The sequence below is a fragment of the Carassius auratus genome, chromosome 7 (assembly GCF_003368295.1).
Source record: "Carassius auratus strain Wakin chromosome 7, ASM336829v1, whole genome shotgun sequence".
Classification (NCBI taxonomy): Eukaryota; Metazoa; Chordata; class Actinopteri; order Cypriniformes; family Cyprinidae; genus Carassius; species Carassius auratus.
The window spans coordinates 7057781-7072910 of record NC_039249.1 but is presented as its reverse complement, the minus strand read 5'-3'; the positions used below and the strand labels follow the sequence as shown (position 1 = coordinate 7072910).

Genomic DNA, 15130 nt, shown 5'->3' with positions numbered 1-15130 from the left:
AACCACATAGAAATGATCTGGAAACCACCCAGAACACACTAACGTTGTGGCGGTGAGTTTTACACAGGCATGCACCACTAGACAGTGTTTGTGTCTTTAAATTTTATCGGCCTAGAGAGTGTCTGGCTCTTTAATAGTGTATATTATATTTGTTGTATTATAAACTGCAGCTGTCTACTGTAGTTGCAGGCCCAATTCCATATTAATCAATCAATTAATATTAAGAGCTGAGGTGAGCTAATTTAAGCTCCTGTTATGCTCTCCCAGATGCAGCACTGCGTTAATGTGCCAGGTCTTCGATGAAGAGACCTATTTTGTGGTTTTGCTCTCACCTTAATGAAAACATGAGACGCCCTTCGCCAAACCAGAACTATGCCTCGTATGTGCTGCTTGGTCCAAAGCCCTGAACAGAAGAACATAATACTGAAGCAAATAAGGCCAGATAATGTTCTTCTCGCATGCACTGTAAAAATGAGTTTTCAAAGAAGTAAATAAAACAAAGATTGATAGAGTACATTTACAAGAAAATACTTTTTCAGTCTTACCGATCTTCAAGCTTTTATGTGTAATTCAGTGTGCTACTTGCTATTTCTTTGATTCTTTGTGAATTTTAAAAGCAATTTCTGAGTGAAATTTATCATTCACGAAATAAAAAAAATATATATATTCTTAAAGGTCATTAATATTGTGAACAACAAATGCAAAAATCTTCTCAAAAATCATTTTCATTACTAATCCAAAATTGAGAATCTCGTAATGCATTGAATTGATAAAAAAACAAACAAACCGTCCAAGATGTAATCATTTAATGTTTTGCAATTGGGTCTTTTTGAAAAAAAACTAAAACAAATCAAAACTTATTTTCCCCTTAAAATTATACATTTTCTCAGTTTAAACATTTGATATGTCATCTATGTTGTATTCTGAATAAAATATTGAAATTTGAAACTTACACATCATTGCATTCTGTTTTTATTCACAATTTGTACAGTGTCCCAACTTTTTTGGAGTCGGGTTTGTATTTGTGTGCACTATGTATGTTTATTCTTATGCTGTGGTGTCTGCAAAGCAACATGTCAGTGTCAGTTCATACTCTGTTCAGCTTAGTTGTGAGTCGAGTCTCTCATGCATTTCATGTTGATTTGTGGTTTCTTGAGTTGTTGGCAATGTAGAGAGTTCCAATCAGTCAGTCAGTTAAGATACCTACTGTATGTAGGCAGTATAGATGGCTATAGGCAACTCAGATATAGAGTCCAGGGAGTTTAGTTTTTATCTCTGGCTTTGTTTCTCTCTGCCTGTCTGTCTTTCATCCGGTCTGTCTCTGTGTCTCTCGCTATGAGACGTGTACCACCTCTGCAGTCTCACAGCGATGCTGAGAACAGAGACATGAGGCGCGCAGGAGAATGGGATCAGCCTGTCTGGTATTTCTCATTTCAAGCATCCTGGAATTACGAGAGGAGAAAACTGCAGACACCTTATCATTTTATCTTCTCTCGTCAACAATACATCTGCTGCCAATGCTTTTAGTTTCTCACAGACCTCCATATTTCTTTTGTTGTTGTTGTTGCTTTTTCTGATTGTATATAGCTGCTGCAACATGTTATATAAGCGCCTAGTGATGATTTCAAATTGAACCTTTGCAGGCACAAAGTGACAGAGTCATTGTTTTGGTTCAGCTATTTTTCTAAAATATCTGTTTGTTTTTTTTTTCAAGTTTTTGAAAGTCTTTTATGTTCATGAAGATTACATTTATTTGTTCAAAACTTAATATTGTGAAATATTATTTTAATTTAAAAGTTGTATTCTACTTGAATTTTTTATTTTTTTTTGCAAACCTGTATTTTCAGCATCATTACTCCAGTCTTCACGATCCTTCAGAAATCCTTCTAATATGCTGATTTGCTGCTAAAGAAACATTTTTTACAATGATGCTTTATTTTTTGTTTATTTTTTCAGGATTCTTTTATGAATAGAAAGATTAAAAGAACAAAGAAAGCAATCTTTTGCAAAAAAATTATGAGCGTGCATTCTGGGATTGTCTTCTGCATAAAAGATGCTTTCAAAGTTGTCTCCAAAATTTGTTTAAAGGTGTCTAAGAAGGCAACTAATGTTGCTAGGCAACAAGCAGTTTTGAGTTATAGTGTCTAAAACAGAGCTTTAACAGCAAGATATGTTCAACTAATTCTTGTTAGTTATAACATAAAAACCTGCTGTGTTCTGGAAGCTTTATAATATAGACAAATCTATTAAGCAGCAATTATCAAACATTGTGCAATGCATTAGGAAAATTTCATGCTTTTGCCGAACACCTCTAAACATTTGGCTTCAATTTCTGTCTCGTGCAGAAGATCAGACAGTGGCTGATTATGTTGAGAGTTCTGAGGCCATACATGCGTTGGCCATATGGCTCGCTTCCCTGACAACTTTGATCTTCACGTCACTAGCAGAACGCAATTGTGTTTGTCACAGCTTGTTAGAGTAACCAGCCCCCTGGATGAAATTGCCAGCAAACATCTGAAAAAGTGAGTCAAAAAAGCGGGAAGGGATTTTAGCGGGGTGACTTGGAAGAGTGTTTTCTTGGAGACTATTGGAATGGTTTCATTCCCATAGATTAAGATTTTGATAACAGTGGGTTCGATCCACGTTTAGCAATTGGTTTTCTTAAATGCTTTCCATGTTTCATTGCATGATTTTGTAGGCCAACCCAGAAGTTCGCATCAACCTGGTTCCCTCAACAAAAAGTCAATATGATTTTTCCTATTGGCTTTTGGATTATTGTAGAAAATAAGCTCTTTGACATGATGACGTGTTATGTCCCAGACAACATCTGTTGTCCCATTTAGCCATTTGTTAGCAAGTAAAAGCTTCAAAAAATCACAAAAATAAACTGATTTCTGGACGATGGATCCAGATAGATATATGATTTAGTTTTTGCAATTTTCTCAGCTATTTGCTCACAATTATACATTTTTATGAAACCTACCTATATTTAAAAGGTCATGTTACAGGTTAACCACCACTGTCAATGAATGTGTACATAAATCACTCAAGATATGTATATCATTTTTAAAATGTCTCAAAAATGGTCTTAAAGACCAGTTTTTTAAGTTTTTGGTATTAACTTTTTTTTTTACGCAATTCAATGATGAGTTCACAGCGGAGAGAAGTGGAGGAAAGGTAGCCTAAGCCTAGTATGATGCCATGTTCCAGGGAACCAGTAACCCATGTTTTTACAACCTTAAACCTGTGGAAGTGCACGGGAAAGGCAGTCAAACCCGTGACTTCCCACCCGTGAACTCGTACTAGATTGATGTACTCCTAGTTCCGATGTTACACAGGACGCGAAACAACAATGACAGCCTCTACGGATAATACTGCCTACGGACGCAGTGTTTATGCAAGTGGTACACGTTGAAAAAACGATTTTAGGACAATGTAACGTTGCGATAAAAACTGGGATGAAGAAGAGGTGGCAAGAGCCATGTATGATGGCCCGCAGCCATATAATTTCGAACCTGCCAGACGTGAGAGGGCAAATGAGGATTTGCCAAGAACTGATGGCCGTCAAAGCCAATTAAATGCATGGTCCGAGGAGAATGAGTGGAGAGTTGGTGAAGTGTCCTGGTGAGTTGCTATCATTTAGCAATGCAGCAATGAGCACTGGAGCTAGTCTACATCAGCAGTGCACAATAATGACACATGTATATATATATATATATATATATATATATATATATATATATATATATAATTTTTATTTTCATTTTTTACTGTCATTGGATAGCACCGAGTGAAAAATCAACATTTTCATTAGTGGCAGTGATCATGATGTTAGTTCAGATAAGTACCGGTAACCTTTGCATAGTGTCGTAGTACTGGTAAATTTTGTCTTTGTCATCTAGAAATAGAAGGCATCATGCTAGCTATATGGGCCTTTCTAAGCGTTTATCTCTTCCTCCGGTGAAAATGTTGTTGCAACTTCCAATATATATATATATTTTAAATTGTGCCATACTTTCCTCTCACGTCCCTCATGTTGTTTCAATCCTTTATTTTTTGGAACATAAAAGAAGGTATTTTGAGGACAGTTGTTATCAAAGCTGTTTTGTTTACCAATGACTATCTTTGTATGAACAAACAATACTGAGATCTTTCTCAAACTGTCTTCTTCCATAGTTTATGGTAGGCCGTTGTAGCCTAAATGTTTGTGTATTTTTTTTAAAATCAAATAAAATATTTCTAAAGCTACAATTTGTAATGTCTACTTGAAACTTTCTCATTTATTTAAAAAAACAATATTTAAAATATTTTTAATAATTTTTTTGTGCATATTTTCAAAGTCAAATTTACTTTTTTTTTTTTTACTAGCCTTATACTTTATATTATTTTTTTTATTTTGTGTTAACATTTTTTACTTGTTTTTTTCAAGATTTCTCTATATATAATGATATATTTTTATTGTGAATTCTTTTAGCAATGATAATCATGTAGTGTAAAATATGTTATCATGGCAGCCCTAGAGAGGACTTTGAGTTAGTAACCTTGCAGATGTTTTTTATGCTCAAAAAGCAGCATTACACACTTACTGAGGTTGGAAAAGTCAAAAAGCATAATAGGACCCCTTTAAACTGTTCCTTTTTTTCAGCTTGGCAAATTTTAAATTGCAAGTGTGAAAAGCCCTTTTGTGTTCCATTAAAAAAATCAAGTGAATTTGAACGACATGCTGGTGAGTAGATAATGACAGATTTTTCATTTTGGGGTCAACTATTCCTTTAAACTCCCCTCCAAACCTCTCCTACCCCCTTTTTCCCCCCTTCGCTCAGTCAGTTTGTGTTCGGCAGCCAGCTCACCCAGATGTTAAAGTGTTGTTTAGCCGAGTCCCCGACCGCCGTTGCTTTCCGTCCAAAGTTTGACGAGAATCTCATGGACCTGTTGATCCATCCGTCGCCCCCACACGCACATGCATCTGGAGCTAGGAGAGATATGATTGACGAGCAAATTCCACTGGTGGTCTGTGGGAGACTGGGAGGAGGTCAGGTCCCAATGGAGAGTCTCTAGCCGAAGGGACGCTTATCACCTTCTCACACCCACTCACTGTCCGGCCAGGCCAGCCACTGTGTGTTTGAGTGTATGTGTATGTCTGTGGCATATAGGACTTATGTTTATGCATTTGAGAGAAGCTTTTATCCAAAGCGACATAGGTCATTTTATACAAGTGCAGATGCCAAAACTTTTCAAGCATGGTCCTGTTAATAAGGAATAGTTCACCCAAAAATGAGAATCTCCTAAATAAATTAATCCTCTGGCCATCCATCATGTGGATGAGTTTATTTCTTCATAGCAGATTAAACTCTAGCAGATTTGGAGAAATTTAGCATTGCATCACTTGTTCACCAATGGATCCACTTCAGTGAATGGGTGCCGTCAGAATGAGAGTCCAAACAGATAAAAACATCACAAAAATCCACAAGTAATCCACACCACTCCAGTCTATCATCTTTATCCATCCACAATCCATCCATCAAGACGTTTTTAATTTAAATCCATTGCTTCCATGTTAGTCCTCTATTACAACTTTGTCCAGTGAAAAAGTTATTTTGTCTAAACAAGGAGAGAAATATACAACGATCAAGCATATTTTATGAGAGCGAATAGTCCAAAACAGTTCTAAACAAATACAGTATGTCTGGATTTTGATGAGAGTAACAACTTTTTGCAATATTATTGCAATATAGTATTTAGCCAGAAGCATTTTGTGCAAAACCATGTCAAAACTAATGCTAGCATTGCTATTCTACCAGTTTTATGAAAACAGCTTACCCAGTAAATCAGCAACTTACTGTAAACCACCTCCCCATTTTGAGTAATATGCTTGTATATTTTGGGTGAATGTTTGGTCATGATAGACAATCAGGATAAGCTACTGTTAGCAAGTGTTTACATTTAGCTGTGTTTTTCCCATACATTTGTGTAATTTGTTTTGGCAGAACAAATTGAGGTAAACTGAAATTTGGATTATTATTTTTTTCTCTGAGACAACTATACGCTTTAGGCAAAAACATGGCTTCATTTTTCAAATCCGATTTGTTATGTTTCCGTTAAAGATGTTTACTGTGGGAAGGCAACTGATGAAGATAGACAAGTTATACTTTAATTATATTATTTACAAGATGAGCACATGTTGTGAAACTCTTTGAGCCCTTTTTCAAGTGGGTTGTAAATAAGAATAGCGGAAGCTACAGTAATTGCTGTTGGTAAGCTGCAATTGTCAAGTCACCATTATTTTTATAGCACTTTATACTATAGAGAGTAAAGCTGCTTCACAGTAATAAAAGGAAAAAGAAACAGAATCAATGTTGTGAATTTCAAAAACTGAGACAAATCTAAATGAATAAAAAATGCTTACAAAAATGTTTCATGATTGTGAATGAGTTTAGGTCAGTCTTTGATACAGTGGCTCCACCTCTATCACTACTGCGCAGACTCTGGTTTCAAATGAATCATTACTTTTCAGACTCTGGCTCCGAATGATTCACTACTGATCTGACTCTGGCTCCAAATGAATCAATACTGCGCAGACTCTTGCTCCAAAATGAATCACTACTGCTCAGACTCGGGCTCCAAATGAATCACTACTGCTTAACCTCGGGCTCCAAATGAATCACTACTGCTTAGACTCAGGCTCCAAATTAATCACTACTTGCAGAGAATCACTACAGCACATACTCTGGCTCCAAATGTATCACTACTGTGCAGTCTCTGGCTCCAAATGAATCACTACTGCTCAGACTCTGGCTCCAAGTGAATCAATACTGTGTAGAGAATCACTATTGCACAGACTCTGGCTCCAGACGAATCAATTCTGCTTACACTTGGGCTCCAAATTAATCACTACTGTGCAAAGAATGACTACTGAGCCGACTCTGGCTCCAAATGAATCACTACTGCTCAGACTTGGGCTCCAAATGAATCACTGCTGCAGACTCTGGCTCCAAATGAATCACTACTGTGTGGAGAATCACTACTGCGCAGACTCTGGCTCTAAATGAATCACTACTGCACAGACTCTGGCTCCAAATGAATCACTGCTGCAGACTCTGGCTCCAAATTAATCACTACTGTGTGGAGAATCACTACTGCGCAGACTCTGGCTCTAAATGAATCACTACTGCACAGACTCTGGCTCCAAATGAATCACTACTGTGTGGAGAATCACTACTGCGCAGACTCTGGCTCCAAATGAATCACTGCTGCAGACTCGGGCTCCAAATTAATCACTACTGTTTTGAGAATCACTACTGTGCAGACTCTGGCTCTAAATGAATCACTACTGCTCAGACTCGGGCTCCAAATGAATCACTACTGCACAGACTCTGGCTCCAAATGAATCACTGCTGCAGACTCGGGCTCCAAATGAATCACTACTGTGTGGAGAATCACTACTGCGCAGACTCTGGCTCTAAATGAATCACTACTGCACAGACTCTGGCTCCAAATGAATCACTGCTGCAGACTCGGGCTCCAAATGAATCACTACTGTGTGGAGAATCACTACTGCGCAGACTCTGGCTCCAAATGAATCACTGCTGCAGACTCGGGCTCCAAATTAATCACTACTGTTTTGAGAATCACTACTGTGCAGACTCTGGCTCTAAATGAATCACTACTGCACAGACTCTGGCTCCAAATGCATCACTGCTGTAGACTCGGGCTCCAAATAAATCACTGCTGTGCAGACTTGGACGCCAAATTAATCACTACTGCTAGGGCTGCAGGATTATGTCAAAAATCATACTTGTCGATTATTTCCTTGAAATTGTAATTGCGATTATTAATTTCGGTTACCAGAATTTACATCGAATGATGTTTATGCCATTGTTTGATGCAACTGCATGCTGTATTTTTATATGAAATAAGTTGAAATCACTGACTGAAAAACTTTTGGTGTTTTTCTATAGTATTGAGCCTCAAATGTCAAATATACATTGGATTGGTTTCTTCTTTAAATTATTAAAAAAGCAAAAATATCAACACTATTATAATACAGAAACTAAAACAACGGAAAACCCTTAAGATAATGTAGAAAATAAAAAAAAATGCATCGTAAGCATGCAGAATAAAATAAGTGGACTTTGAATGATTAATTGCCACTTTGAACGATTACATAATTGTGGCATCCATAATTATAATTGTGATTAGAAAATGTATTCATTGTGCAGTAGAAACCCCCTACTGCTCAGACTCGGGTTTCAAATGAATAACTTCTGCTCAGACTCGGGCACCAAATGAATAACTACTGTTTTTTTACAGTTTATGGTATAATCACCTCCCATAACTGTCATAAAGATTGCGTTCCCAAATATCACTGAATGCAAGATGACATTGCAGTGTTTGTTATCGCATTTTGTCTGCGTCCTGGCGTCCTCAATTGCAGAAACTTTCATTATTATGCTATGATTTGCACCAGGAAGTGATGATTTTATTCTCTTGAACACATGGTATGAAAACAGTGGTTTAGTCACAAATGTTTTTGCGATTATTCTAATTATGCACACAAGTTAAATGAGTAAATTTTGATTGAAACAATGCCAGTGTTGGTTCAGTTCACGAACTATTTAAAGTTCTGACTACAATTCTATTAGTTTAGATGGTATTCTTAGTTTTTAAATGGCTAATTGAAAATGGAATATTGGTAAAGCTCATAATAAAATATGTAATAACTTCTTAAATTTAAATTATTATGGTAGTTAGAGTCAAAAATAAGTATGAAGAAGACCAGGCCCACCAAAACTAAAAAATAAAATAACTTTTTCCTGTTGTCATGCCATTGTTAACTGAGTAATCACGCAAAACTAATTATAACAGGCTAAACTTATTGTGTTCATTAAGGGACAGTCTAGTGCTACAGGTAGTATTTAAAATAGTTTTTAGGCACATTTCAAAACCCTGGATGTCTTAATGTCTGTAGTGCACAATTAATGCCTTTCAGTAAAAATAAAAATTTTGAATCCAAAATATGTGTGTTATGGTTCTGTTCTGTTCTCGTTAGTTATTAGTTAACTCTCTTCACCTGTTTTCCCCTCGTCAGCTGCCCTACTTAAAGTCTTCCGTCTGTTTAGTAGTTTGTTGGTTATTGTTTTATGTTACATGTGTTTCTGCTACCCTGAGTTTCTTCCTTGTGTTCATGTGGATTATAATTAAAGTAATTTTTTGGATTATTTGAGATTGAGGGCTTGGAGGGATGCCCTGCCCACTCTCCTGCTCCTGAGGGTGAGCTGCAACTGGTCACTGGACTGTATTCAGAGGAACTTATGGACATCTTTAAAATGGACTTAATAGACTGGTTTGGAGAAATATTGCCCTGGAGCTCCTGCGTCTCCACTGGTTCTGCCCTGCTCATGTCCTTCTGTGTTCCCACCCAGCCTCCCACTCCCTCCTCCTCTGTATCAGCCAGGCAGTCCATCAGCCCTGTCTCTGCTGCCTCAGGAGAGCCCTCAGCTCACTCTCAGCCTGCAATGTCCAGTTTTTTGGTTGTGCTTTGAGATTTCCTGTCATCGGCTACCCCAGGGTCCCCTGTCTCCACCTCCAGCCTTTGAGACTCCAATTCGATCCTCCGACCCAGGGGAGACGAGGGAGCCAGGAGCCAAGGTGGCTCCCTCGTCTCCACTGTGGCCAATCATCCCACCGGGCTCCCTCTGCCCTCTGGCTCCATCTTGGTCAGTTTTCGACCATCCGCCGCCTCGGGACTCCACTCCGCTGGCTATGCCTCGTCACTCCATCCCTCTGGCTCTGTCAGACTTCTCCTTCCTTTCCGACTACGCCTCCATCCTCAGTCACTCAGTGTTACCCTGACTCTCCGTCTGCTTGGCTCCATCATTGGCTCCTCTTCCATCAGCTCCCCTGGTGGGGTCAGCCACAATCCTGGCTGGTCTCTGGCTATCTGCTATCTGGCTACACCTGCTCCAGGCTTCTTCCTGGTTCCTCTTTCCCTCCATCCCTCTCTGGCACTATGGACTATGCTCCCTTTCCATTGCCTGCCCAACGCCCGCCTCCTTAACCCCCACCTCCTTAACCCCGACCCTACCTCCTCTGTTGAACTTTTGTAGGCACGAGGACGTGCCGTGGGGGAAAACTGTTACGGTTCAATGTAATCTTCATCTTCAACGCCTTTTTATAATAGAGACCGTAACAATTGGGTGGAGGGAGCCTTTGATTTGATTTAAATTTGATTAATGATTCCGAATTTGATTTAATGCTATGTAATGGTATGTTTATAAGAATTGCATGCAAATATCAGTCATGATGTTTTATTTTTTGGCCATCTTGAGTACAGCAGCGCTAGCAGGGACGCTCAGGAACTCTGCATCTGGCAGAGAACAGGCTCTGATTCATTAATACTGTATAATCTTCCTTAAATTTGTAATTCAAAACTACACATTGAGCATGTAAGACTTGCGTTTTTCTAATGTTACTTTTACTGCCAAGTTCTCAAAAGAAATTTGGTCAATTTGAGAGATCTTTCATTTATTTTGTTAACATTTTATTGCATTTATTCATTAAAATATAATCTATTCAAATAATTATATATATATATATATATATATATATATATATATATATATATATATATTTTTTTTTTTTTTTTTTTTTTTTTTTTTTTTTTTTTTTTGCTAAATTCAACATTTATGCATCTCTAAAATTGGGTTAAAGCTCTGCATCATGAACCTCATGCTAACATTTACATTAATGTTGCAATATTGGCTGAAAAGGCTCCACTGTAGAGTATTTTTTTCCTTGCCATAAACTGATTATAGTAATTCATCTAGTGACTATTCGGCTACACAAACCGTGATTTGTTGCATCTTTGTTTGAAAGTACTCCTGGAGGAGAGAACGCAAGTGACAAACAAACATGATCTATCTAACAAGCACATTATTTGTTACAAGCAAGATCTTTCCCAAGGAGCAGTCCTGGCAATCAGAGGCTTTACCTAAACTGACAAGTATAGAGAAGTTATTTGAGGTCGCTCAATATTCTGGAGCACTCTTGTCCAAAATATACTTTTAGCTCACTCAGTTCCTAGTGTTGACAAATCAAGTGAGACATGGGAATATGAAATGTATGTCTCTATAGACCAAGTACTTTTTTTCTGAACAATGCAGTGTTGCTGGCTTTTTGAGTTACCTTTCTGTTTGCCTACTGTGCTCTCTCTAGAACTTGGATCAAAGCAATTGTTTGAATCAAGTTCAGCTTTAGATTCAATTGGATTATATACTAAATGTATTGAACAACATTAATGCTGTATAGTTATAATCCAGACGTACTAGAGAAATATTGGCTTGGAAAAAAGTACATTGAGTTCTACAGTTGGGTGCAGTAAAGCTAGAAATGTTGGCAAGAGCTTAGAAGTACAGTGGCCAAAATATTGGACACTCCATTTCCAGTGGACTCAGAGCGTTGTCTCTTAGGAAATTGCACTGATTTTAATCTCAGACACAACCACAAAATAAAATATACAAACATTGCTTTCATTGTTGCTAGGAAGTGCATTGCACTGACCTGGAAGTTGAATTCCCAACTCGATCACAAAATGCTTACCTCTGCAAAAATACACCGAGTTAAGAAAACAGAATGATGAATTTAGGATGATTTTAATCGAATTTTGAATCTTAATAGAATTTTTTATTGCATTTTCATCCTAGTATAGTTTGTTTTGATTTAAAATGAACTTGATTTTCTAAAAAAAAAAATAAAAATAAAATTATAATTTAGTTTTAGGTTTTGCCATTTTAGAACAAAAATGTTAAATGTTAAAATGTTGCTAACTGAAATAGGTTGAAGCTTTTCATCTGTATAAGCAGAAAACATTTTTAATTATATATAAAATGGTGAAATGCATTGGTTTAAAATAATTTTAGGATTATTTTAATATAAGTAAAAAATTTTACTATTTTTTCTGTCTTTCAATTTCAAAGTCATTTTTAAGATTCCTATATTTATATAAAAATACCTGATTTTCAAAATGATGAAATTTTCTAATGGAAATGTACGTTTGTCATCATTCAAAAACTGTGCTGAACAAGTTATGTACATAGCAACGTTTACTATTTCAGGTTAGGGAATTTAAATTTTAAACTTGATGCATGAAAAATAGATGCCTTATCGGTCTACGTTATTATTTTATAAGGAGTGATTTAGGGTATGTTGAGGCCCAATTAGGCTCTATGTACTTGCGCTCAAAATGCTAAATTGTCATAATGATGGGGAAACACAAACTAAACATTCAGATTCTGTTTATTTAGCAATTTTCACTTCATTAAACCAATACAGAACAATACATAAACAACTCTCACACAACTGAATGATTGCAGGCAGGTGTTGGACACAAGAAATAATATGGAGAAATTCCCACACGCTGCCATAGCTTTCAGGAAATCCAGCATTTACTGAAATGTTTTGGCCTCGCAACCTTCGTAACACAAATTTCTTTCACTTCATTAAAACAAACACTAGAAACATAAACGAGGTTCATTTAAATCTGTTGGACTTACAGATTCTAGTTGAATTAAATAATGACAGGCTATGTTTGGCATCGAGAGTGTGTATGCATCTGAATTCAAAGAGTGAATATTAAGTCAATATGAAATCATAATGTAAACAAAGTCAGAAATCTGTGCGTAACCGGAGAGAGGTGTTTGGTTTTCCTCTGAGCTGCATTAGCCAGTGTTGTGAAACGACACGTCTGTCCGTCGGAGAGCTCAGTCTTGAGATGCTGTGGAGACGCTGAACAGCACGTCTGTGTGTGGCTGCCAGTGCAGTCTGCCATCTTCTGCTCTTATTTTCTCAGATTTTCGCTGGGATCTCTGGTGTGTCGTTTACTGGGCGCTGCTGAGGCTATTAAACAACACTGAATATTGTGGGTTTTCTGAGTCACGCGTTTGTTGCATGGTCTCTCTGTCATTTACTTTCTCTCGTTCATTCTGGACTCAAGTAGTTTGTCTCACTACTGGAAACGGCCTTCATGCTGAAATTTTATTTATTTATTTAATTAATTAAAGCAACATATAACTTAATCTAAAAAAATTAAAAATAAAAGTACAAAAAAATCTATATATATTACATGTGTTTTCAAAGTTATTTTAGTCACATTTTTACTTCTAATTAATAATTGTATAAATTTTAATGTTATTATTATTATATAAAAGGTTTAAATAATATATATATATATATATATATATATATATATATATATTTTTTTTTACAATAATTAAAAAATGTACATTATACAGTATATAACTTTTATGCTCTATTAAATAACATTTAATGTAATTAAATGGAAGTACTTTTAAAGGTGTTACTCACTGAACTATAGCACAGAATGAAATATTTCTATCGCTATGTAATGTCTGTTGAGTACCATTGTTTATACACAGGGCTTGACAACCATTGCTAATGAAACCTGAACTAAGCGAACCTCTAGCTAGCATTAGCCAATAGGGTCCTCATCTTCAGCATAGACACCAAATGAGTGTGGACATTGATGTGAGCTCTTCAGGTCCCATTTTCAGGTCAGCGATTTGTAATAAGAGGAGACAGGAGTAAACCGTCTGCTTTTGTACCTGGTGAGCCTGGCGAGAAACCATAAAGAGGTCAGGAAGTCTTATAGAGGAAGAACCTGTGCTAGTAACTTTTAAAACAATAGGGATTTGAAATTTAATCTGAGGGCAATTTACAGCATCTCTCTTGACTGGAAAGTTTAGTCCTCAGGGAAATGGATTGCTGTTAGATCATTGTAAAAGCTGACATCCCATCAGTGCTGCGAGGCTAGCTAGTCAAAGCCCACTGCTGCTTGTCTGTTTTCTTTGGCGACTACTGACGGGCAGTTTAACTAGGACTGCGGTCCAACATGTGAAATTAAGAAAGCCTCTACACACACACATTCATGGTAATAGAACTGTACAAGCAGAGATGTTACATTTTCCAAACGAAAATGAGCAAGAATTTGTAGAATGCCGAAAGAAACTGGCCTTTCCCACAGAACAACTGCACATTATCCATCAGAGGAGCCTGGTTAAAATAGATGTACACTGCTGTTCACAAGTCTGGGCTCAGGGAGATTTATGTTTATTTATTAATTTGAAAGAAATTCGTAATTTTGTGACACAAGAATGCATTAAATGATCAACAGTGACAGTAAAGTCCTTTTATAATGTAAAAAAAAGATTTCTATTTCAAATAAATGCTGACGGACGGACGGACGGACGATAGATAGATAGACAATAGACTGACAGACAGACAGACAGACAGACAGACAGACAGACAGATAGATAAATAGATAGATAGATAGATAGACACTTATAGACAGACAGACAGACGATAGATAGATGGATGGATGGACGGACGATAGATTTAGTTTTCATTTAGATAATTTAGTTTTCAATGATCTTCACTCCATTTTTAGAACACAACAGCAGTTTAAGCTCCAACAAACCAAATTAAAGCCGTAAAGATAGTTACTATCCTTTGTGCACTAGGTTTAAAGAAAACCACATGATAGCTTTGCTGGATAGACAGTCTTTACACATAACAGAAGAGACTCCAGTGCTGAAATGGGGGGGGGGGGGATTAACAACTAATTTTCTTCAAAATTCAGACTGTCTATAAAATGCCACCATGCTTACGAAGCAATAAAATCAGTGATGTCAGTCTTGACATGTCATTTTTAAATCTTATGTGAAATGAGATTCCTGAACAGAGTTGTTCCTAGACACAACACAAGTCTCTCGTGTCTTACTGTTTAATTACAGTCTTGGTTGCTTTCGGGATCAGACACATGGGAGGTTGTGTTCAGTAAATGTGAGCTTCAATTGATTTGACACCAAATAAAAAGGCGGTCAGAGTTAGACATGAGTATATTTTGCTGTATAAATTGTATCAACACACAGGAGAGTTTGAGTGGGTAAAGAAATCCAGCAGAAGTATTCTGGAGTGCTGGGAGCCTGGCTAATGTTCAAGGTCAGTGTGTAGCCGGTGTCCAAGAGGGAATTACTGGTGGGAAGAAAGAAGCAGCTCAGTGGATGGGTGGATGACCAAACATAAATTATACTGGAAAATCAATTAGTGTTTTTCT

At 37.0% G+C, this 15130-nt stretch overlaps 1 protein-coding gene across 1 annotated transcript in view; it reads left to right on the top strand.

Moving 5' to 3' along the window:
• The window catches only part of LOC113105686 (ADAMTS-like protein 3), a 152575-nt gene that overhangs the window by 60119 nt on the left and 77326 nt on the right, over positions 1-15130 (top strand). The window lies entirely within an intron of this gene.